General features: G+C 38.8%; 1 protein-coding gene across 1 annotated transcript in view; it reads right to left on the reverse strand.

The window, feature by feature from the left end:
- Nucleotides 1-10,000, reverse strand: part of LOC122802330 (mannosyl-oligosaccharide 1,2-alpha-mannosidase IB-like) — a 2,920,195-nt gene that overhangs the window by 1,612,894 nt on the left and 1,297,301 nt on the right. The window lies entirely within an intron of this gene.

A 10,000-nucleotide genomic window follows, 5' to 3' on the forward strand; every position in this document is an offset into this window, starting at 1 on the left:
ATGCAGCAGCCTCCCCTTACAGACAGGGTGAGTGATAAATACAAAGTAGTTATTCACCAACCTTGAAAATTTTATGTTAATGAAATGTGCACATGCATGTAAGCGGGGCTCATTACTCCCTTAACCCCCCCCCCCTACTTGTTGCTTCTCCATGGCAGACATTTTCAGTTTCCCTTTTTATATCCTCCATTTTTAGTCTTGTAAGGTATGTACTTATGCTGCATCTGAGAATGTGCCTGTCTATCACTCAAGGGGTATACACCTCATATAGGTTGAGAAAAGATAGGGTCTGATAATACACATCTAGGGTGGCATTTGTCTGAGAAATAATCTAGCTCTTTGTGTGTAAACATCATGGGTCTACACAAGCATTGTTTAGTAGTGGTTGTATCTTAGGATAATGGACAGCACATTTGCTGGAAGATAAAAAAGTATGATGGAGTGGCAAGAAAAAGCAGTCATCCATAGAATGTACTCTGAGATCAAAGATCACTTCCTGCTTATTGGTCTTGTCCATTATCTCAGACAAAGTACCTTCCTACATCCTTAAATGTATGGCCCACAGTACGAAATAAAAAGAAGCCAATCATTTCTTGAAAAATCGATGTGAGAAGGTATAATAATAAAGAACCAGACAACTAAAATATTTGTCCTTGTTTCACTGCTTGATTATACTTTACAGAGAATAATTTATGAATAATAGCATATGTTAGAGATCTATAAGTTCTATATGTATGCACAGGCACCCAGAAACAGGCAGAGGTATACAGACATAGGCAGATAGTAGAGTTGCATAAAATCTTACCATAACAGTAGATGTTTTTCCCTTCATTGCTGTAGCATTATTTACCTGTAGGATTCCCTGCCTAGAGCAGCCCGACATCCAGCCAGTATACCAAAGTCTTAGGTTGTTTTAAGGTATGCCGTACATCACATGCATGCTCCTTGCATAGCAGGGCATAAAGGTGATGTCCGGAAGTACCATCCTCAGAACTGAAAGCCCCAGTAGGAATGTCAGTCCAAGGGAAACCAAGAGGTAACCAATATATCCAGGAGACAAACAGACCAGGGAGAGGAGGAAGTAAATACTGCAACAGTGAAGGGAAGGACATCTACTGTTATGGTAAGAATTTACATGTACTATGTCCTTCCATATCACTGTTGCAGTAGATTTTACATGTGGGAGAGTGCCAAAACCCAAGAAGAAACATGGGGGAGAAAAGACCAGCAGAGCTATCTAGGAAGCCATGAAGTATTACCCTAGAAAAACATGCTCTAGCTCTGGAGATTCATCCAACTTGCAGTGCTTGGTAAAAGTATGCACATAAGTCCAGGTAGCCGCCTCAAAAAGAAGGAAGGCTCTTACTCTGAAAAGAATAACAATAGGAAATAGCTTTAGAGATCCAAGAAGAAATAGTTTGCATAGATATAGCTAATCCCTAGGAACCGAGGATGAAAAGAAACAAATGACTGGATCAGATTTTCTAATATACTTAGTCTTATCCAAATAAAATCTGAGGTGTCTATGCACATCCAAAGTATGCAGCACCCTCTCACTGCCAGGATCTGCAGACAGAAATGAGAGCAATGTGGAAGAAAGATACCCAGACAGTTCCAGTAGTAGTAGGAGCAATGGGTCTTATAAAAACAAATTAAAAAAAAGCAAGTAATCTCCGAGTTAAAACAACTGAAATGCATGCAGGGTCACTACTGGGAGCACATTTATTTACAACAAAGCATAGATAAGAAGAGACTACCCCGGGGACTTAGATTGAACAAAAGACCAATGTGGAAAAGTATGGATGATTCACTTTCTAAGGAATGGGAAGATATTTTAGAGGATGCCAGCTACAAACTTATTTGTCTGCTAGTAAGGAACAACCTTAGTGTGCAGGAAGCTACAAAGGCTGATATCACATCTTTAAAAACAACATTGGAAAATGAGAATCACAATGACCTAGATGCTAAATTTGAGCTGCTTAAAGAAAGAGTGGAAGGATATGAGCAGTCCATTAAAGAAGGAAAGATTAATAGAATGAAATGAGATCAACTGGACAAGGATAATCCTGGGAGACTTACCAAGAGGAGCAATAATAATAATAACAACAACAACAACAGAAGAAGAACCAACAACAGACAAGGTTTTAGTTATAATAGGGGATATAAGGGAAAGTATAACCATGCCAGCAGACCTCAATGGGATTTTCCCAGGGGAGATCCTCACACAAAACCAGACAGGGGCACAATACAGGACCACCAGGAGGCTGCCCCTTCAACATCTCATTCCCCACCATCCCAATCCCCTCTGGCTATCAACACTTCGCAGAAGCCTTTGACATCACAGAAGGATCAGGATAGGAACATAAGCCATAGAGGCAACCAGAACAGACAGAGAGTTCTACAGGATGAATTACAAGACTACCAGGACAACTGGAACCAAAGACAATCCAACTACCAGGAGCAGCAGCACCTTCACAGAAACCAGTTTCTTCAGGAAGACCAATATCGACAGCACAGACATCAACCACCACACCAATACTAAGGCCAGCACCAGAACAAGAACGACGACCATCACCAGAGCCCCAGAGCTTGTCCCTCTTATCAGGTTCCCCCTAACACAACCACATCGAGGAATACTACTACAACCCACCAAGATTCCAGAAAGCAGAGGAGGAATTCCAAAGGTCTCAGACTCTATCCACAAATCCCCAGGGAGACAGGAGAACCAAACAGTGGACAGGGGTGAGGGCAATACAATACCTGGGCAATCCCGACTGGAACCCCGACTATAACCCAGGGGCCGAGGCTCAGATGGAGGAACCAGCCACAATATCAAGTACAATAACAACAATAACAGGTGCTCCACTTATCTGGAACCACTCTGTTAAAGCACTGACTGAAGATGAAAAAGGTGTGTTGTCCAAAGGAATTACTTTTGTACCAAGCTGCAGGAGTGAGGTTGCTCAGGTACTGATAGACCTTAAAATGTTTGTGAGGAAGCTCCACTTAAGGGTACAGTTTCATCGCAAAAGTAATGACACTGAAAATAAGCCTATTGATGAAACTATAAAAAGGTCTAGCAGCTATTGTCCACCACTACAGCAAACATTAGCTGCTTTCGAAGTGAAATGTAAGATGGATATCAGGAAACTCCTTAAAAAACCTCCTAAGAAAAAACTTTATAACTTAACACAGGGAGAAAGAAAAGCATTGATTGAGCTAGGCAATGATAAATCCAGGCATGTAATGAAGGCAGACAAGGGAGGAGGTATACTTGTGACTGATACCACTTGCTACAACCAAACGATAGAGAACATGCTGGAGGATAACAGATTTTATGAGTTATTTACCATGGATGGCATAAAAAGAGCAAATGATTTATGGAACACTAATATCACCACATTATGGGAAGAAAAACATATTACTGAAAATCTTTATAATTATTTATGGAGCCCATGCCCACATTTACCTTATTTTTTTGGAATACCAAAGCCACACAAGAACAGACAAGACCCACCTTATAGACCGGTGATAGCAAGTGGAGGTTCCCTTACTGAAGCCACAGCCATTTACCTTGATTACTTGCTGAAACCTTTAGCAGAAAAGAATAAGTCACACATAAGAGATTCAATGGATTTTTTTAGGAAAATAAAAAACATTACAGTGGAAGCTGACAGTATTTTATTAACTGTTGATGTGGAATCCCTGTACACAGTGCTCCCTCACAATTACTGTATAAGGTACACAGGCACAACTGCAAAAGTTAAGCAAGCTCATTAATCTTGTACCGGACTTCAGTTTCTTTACTTTCAATGGCAAACACTACAAACAAAAAACTGGTATAGCATGGTGCAATGAATGTGATGCATTCTATGTGGGCAAGACTGCAAATAAACTCAAGAGTAGGATTTCATGCCATCTGTCAGAAATCCGCTCTGGATGTAAAAATAATGCACTAGCCAAACACCTTTCTCTTCATAAAAGACACACAGGTTTTAAGTTCCAGATCCTGGATTGCATAGACATGGGTGATCTTGAAGGAGACATCCTGAATATTCTGGAGAAACATGAACTCATGTGGCAATTAAAGCTGAACTCTTTTAGGAAGCCTGGATTAAACTACTACTGTTCAATTAAAAGTGCACTGGAACTTAGAAAATTGCCACATTATTTACATAACTAATTTTATTATTTTATTTTATTCTACCAGTTGGTTTTAAATACCATTTTAAATCAGTTGTAATTTAAGTGTATATTTTATTTCCATCATCATACATTTTTTTCTTATTATTTTGTCTTTTTCTGGTTCTCTGTTTTCCACTTTATTCAAAATGATGTGTAATAACAATACTAATTATACAATAATATTTTATAGATAGTTTTTAGGGTTCTTTTACACAGACCTGAAGAAGTCTAGAAGGACGAAAGTGATCTTTGTTAACAATAGGTTATGAAAATAGAATATGATTTTTACAATTGATTTTTTACATGCAAAGAGTATATGTATATATTTATATGTTTTTTTTGATTGCCAAATGGACTAAGGTTGATATATTATCAGCCATGTAGTATATTGTCTTGGATAAAAGCACAGACTTAATAATATACTTAATAATCTGGTTAAATAAGAGGTACAACATCATTATAAATTTTATTTAAAGTACATAAGGGTTATATTATTATGACCGCTAATAAGTACGGATGGACCTGCTCAAATGCCACACCGATGGGGGAAGGGATGTGAATTTAACATCTGTACCAATAACACTTTGTTTTACAGCACAATAAACCACTCCCTTGTCTGATAAAAAGTATATATATATATATATATATATATATATATATATATATATATATATATATATATATATATATATATTTATAAAGCTTGTGAGGAAACTATTACTCTATTTTTGTTTTACTTGGATCACTTGTCTGTGTACTTAAAGAATTTTCAACTGGAAACAGACTGCCTGCCTTGCTTGGATTACTTTTGAATACTTAGTAATTCTGAACAATTATTTATTTATTTTTTTGACTTAAGACAAGTTTAAGTTCGCTACTTCTACTACTATTGCCTGATCTGATTAATATACAGTGATTAACTAGAGATATATGGACTGAAAATCTTCCACACAAAGAAGTTTCTTACACTGTTTTATAAAAATGAATTTACAGTCATATTTAGATATATTACCAATCCACGTAACTCCATACAAAATGCAGAAGGAGTCATTACTGGGCATACTGCAGGTGCTCCAAACAGCACTTTTGACTGACATCAAAGATTGAAACAATACTAATTTCATGAACTTTAATCATACTTTGACTTAGGAATGTGGTCCATTCCTGTCATGGTATTAGAAACCCAAAAGACTTGGAGAAATTAAAAAAAGGCAGATTGTAGAGAGGGGAAAAAAGTAAGCAAATGAATACACTGAATAAGTGACAACTCATTAACCACCTTGGGCATAAAAGAAGGATTAGTAAACAAGGACATCTTGTCCTTATGAAACACCACAAAAGGAGGACAAGCCATAAGCACTTGAAGTGTAGACACCCACCTGGAAGAAGTAAGGGCCAACAAAAGAATAGTCTTCCATAAGTAATACTGCAAGGAAGCTGAAGCAACAAGCTCTAAAGAACCGGAGTAATTTTTTTCCAAAACAAAATTAAGATCCCAGGGAGGAGGAACAGGCTTCCTGTGAGGTATAATAGGAAGGATGCCTTTAAGGAATTGTTTAGCTTCAACTCTATAAGCTAAAGGAAGAGATAAAGGCAGACAAGCAGAGATAGCTGATACGTGGGCCTTAACAGAAGAATAGGCCAAACCAGCATTGAGCAATTCACATAAATAAGAAAGAAACAAAGGAACATCCTCAGAAAGTGGATCCAGGTTACAAGAGAGACACCAAACAGAAAACCTCTTCCATTTGGATAAGTAGGATTTCCTAGTATTCAGTTTCCTGGCCTCCTGCAAGACCCTAAGCATATCCTCAGAAAAAAACAGTGTCTATGTGGAATCAAAATCCTATCACACACAGTGTCAGTTGAAGAGTGAACAGGTGGGGATGGATGGGAGATCCCTTGTCCTCTGTGAGTAGGTCCACCCTGTGTGGTAACTTGTGATGATTGCCCTTGGATAAATGCAGAATAAGAGGGAACCAATGCTGTCTCAGCCAAAAGGGAGTCACCAACAATATTTTGGGAGCATTCTGTTGAATTTTGAACAGGACTTTTGTAATGAGAGGAAGGGGAGGAAAAGCATGAATAAACGTCCCCTTCTAAGAAAATGAGAGGACATCCACCTTCCAAACCAGAGGACCTGGGACATTGGCAAAACAGAGGACATTGTCTGTTCAGAGGGGAGGCAAAGAGATCTACTTAAGGAGTACCTCACTGGTGGACAATGTCCAGAAACACATCCCAGTGAAGCATCCATTCATGGGATTGAGTGAAGGACCTGCTCAGAGTGTCTGTCACAATGTTTTGACCTGATAGAATATACACTGCCTGAAGAGTCACTTGATACTGGACACCAAGATCCCATAGCAAAAGTGTTAACTCACAAAAAAGGTAAGACCTTCTTTGTTTATATACCACATCACTGTGGTATTGTCTATAAATACCTTGAGAGGTCCTGGGGAGAAATGAGGATGAAAAGCCTGAGGAGCCAGCAGAAGAGCTGTCATCTCTTTGACACTGATGCTCTCCTTCTGTTGAAGAGGAGACCAGACCTCCTGCACCTTTTAGAAGTCAAAAGCTGTTCTCCATCGCACATCTGAAGCATCTGTGAACAGCTACTGAGAGTGAAGTGGGGGATGAAAAGGCAGCCCTGGGTTTACAGACAAGTGCTGGATCCACCACTTAAGTTTCTTCTTCAGACAAAGTAGAACAGGAACTACAAACTCTAGAGGATGTGCATGTTGAAGCCAAACTGACTTTAGTAACCACAGAAACTTTCTCATGAGGAGTTTGGCCATAGGGATGGTGGATGCTATGAATCCCAGAGCTCAAAGAAACTCCCTGGCTATAATGGAGGCCACAGGAAGAAGACATTGAAAGAAATAAATGAAATTGAAGACCTTGGGAGGAGGCAGGGATGCCAGCATAGGCACCTTCTGAATCCTGCAACCTAGAAAAACATGGTCATGACAAGGGGTTGGAGAAGAGTTCTTGAAGTTTACTGTAAACCCTACACTCTGAAGAAGAGAGATAGCAAAATGGAGATTTTGCAACAGGAACTCTGGAGAGGATGCCTGAAACAGGAGGTCATCCAAGTAAGTAAATACTTGGATCCCCTGAAGCATGCAAAAAGCAATCAAAGAAGCGAGGCATTCGTTGAACATCCTTGGGGTAGTAGAAAGGCCTAAGGGCTAAGCAGAGAACTGAAAATACCAGGAAGCAACAGAGAAATGCAAAAACGTCCTGAAAGGGGGATGAATTGGAAAATGGAGATAAGCATCCTAGAAATCCAGAGACACCATATAAGCCTGAGGAAACAAAGGTGAGAACAGAGTCTGAAAAGACAACATTCAAAAACTGGGCACTTTCAGAAAAGTGTTTAGATAAGACAGGTCTAGAATGGTCTCCAAGTACCCTCTTTTCTGAGCACCACAAACATCCTGGAGTAAACCCCCCTCCCTTTTGGGACACATGCACTTCTTTAATAGTACCCTGAGACAAAAGGTCCTGAAGTACCTCTGGAAAAAATGGGAGTTGCTCTAAAGGGGGCTAAGGAATATCCATAAAAGGGGGAAGGGATTTCCATACCACAAAATACCCCTAGCGAATAATGGACAGAATCCAGGAATCCTGAGTAATCTGAAGCCAAACAGGAACAGAGAGAGAGAGAGAGAGACAGAGAGAGAGAGAGACAGAGGCAAAGAGAAAGAGGAACATGACTGGGTAGAAATGGATAGTAAAACAGCACCTGGTTGGTCTGCAAAGGAAGAGTTCTGAATCCCTGAAGTCTGAGTAGCCTTAGCAGGATGAGGCTGTTTGCCACTTTTTTTCCCTTAAGATGAGGGTGAGATTGCCTGCAAACAAAGGCTGGCTTACTGATGTAGTTTCTCTGAAATTTAGGAACAGGAGAGACAAACACATGTTTGAGTTCCTGCAAAGCCTTCCACCTGAAAGGACTTAAACAAATCAGCAGGAACTTTTTCAAACAACTGCTTACTATCAAAAGGGTACCACTGGGATTCCAAGATGGCTGCACATTGAGTAAAGGCTTAATTCTAGCTCTCCCAGTCTGAAAACAGAAACATAGCAAAGAAGGCCAGTGTACCTAGATTTCTGTTTAAATTTCAGTGACTGGCTAGTAAGTGTACTGCCTGGATTCCAGGAAAAAAGAACTATAAAGGATCTGGAGGAAACTCAGCTGCAAAAGGTGAGAAAGAATCACAAAGAGGAGTGCTGCAAGAAGCACTACAAGTTCCAGACTTGACTTCTAGTAACCTAGAAGAGAGTATAAAGCAGCTGCGTACAGACCTGATTAAAATAAATGAAACACTGAAGGATATGAACATAAATAATAAAAAGCTGTAAAAAATGGAAAAAGCTTTAAATAGATGTTCAGACAAGATGACAGAACTGCAAAACTCAAGAGGTTGAAATGAAGAAAAGGCTGGCTGAATATGAAACTGCACAAGAAGAGATATTTAAAATAAATAATAGAATTAGAGGACAGAGCACACAGAGAAAACCTGAAATTTTATGCCGTACCACAGAGGTTGGAAAGAACAGACTGTGTTAACTTGATGAAAGCACAAATAAGCAACTGGACCAGTGTTCCACAACAGGAACTGTTAACTGAAAGGGTAACATCATGTGTATTATCCAAATCTGGTTACTAAAAACAACCTAGACCTTTAATAGTAAAAATGCAGTCTTATCTACAGAAGGAAATGATTTTGACAAAGGTGTGGCAGCAAGATAAAGTGCTAAAAGTGAGAGATGATAGAGTATTTGTGGAGAATGATTACTCAGTGTATACCAAGAAGAAGAGTAAATATATTCCATTATTTTGGAAATGTCAAAAAGGAGGCATGAGATTCAAACTGCTGCACCCAGCCATCTTCAAACAGTTTTCCCTGGAGGGGCATAATCATTTTCTGATGAAATACAAGCTAAAGAGGAAATAATGTCTGTCCAACAAAGGGTGAGCTGTGAATCAAAAGAAGGTTCTCCTTCATTTTCTCCTGGTGCTGAGGACTACAGAGAGACTGAGACAGTGAAATCTTTATCACTGTTTTATTTGCCTGAGAGAAGGAAGAAAACAAAAATTGACTAGAAAAATCTGGGATATGTTGGAAATAAAGCAGAGACACGGTTTGGGAGATGGAGATGAACAGGATTAAAACCAGCAACTTGGAAATTGACAACTCTAGAATGATAAAGCAAAAATTATGCTTGTGAAACATGACAGAACAGGAAAATCTGAATATTGAACTTCCTTGGACTTTGTTAAACTTGTGGGGAATTTAAAGCTTATACCCTGCTTCAAGTTATTAATGTTAGGAGAGTAAAATCAGTTACCTGCAAACAAGCAAATGTGGGATTACAAAGCAATAATTATATTTGTGATACACAGCAGAACAAGAGGATTTGGAAATATTGGATTTTTGCAAACTTGGCTAAATTTGTAGGGTAATTTAAAGCATATGCATTACATTATGTCATTAAGTTTCAGAGAAGTACTTTGAAGAGGGAAGGAGAAGAGAGAAAGTTAACTGTAAGTAAAATAAATTTCTTTTTTTCTCTTATTGTAATGTTTAAATCTTGCATGATTTTCTTAGCAAGCTATGAAGTAAAGCTTTTTCAGTTCTTTTTTTTAAAGTAATGGGGCTATTAATATAAACAAGCACTTTTTTCTCCCTTCTTCTCTCTTTTTACCTGTTCATTTTTAAGAAATGTAGGCAATGTAATGTGAGGAAAAAAAAGACAAAAGGAAGGGTCTGGCTGAGAGAGCATGGCAAAAGAAAAATTTGCATGCTTT

This window comes from Protopterus annectens, chromosome 5.part0 (assembly GCF_019279795.1).
Source record: "Protopterus annectens isolate FY-2018-M chromosome 5.part0, PAN1.0, whole genome shotgun sequence".
Lineage (NCBI taxonomy): Eukaryota > Metazoa > Chordata > Ceratodontiformes > Protopteridae > Protopterus > Protopterus annectens.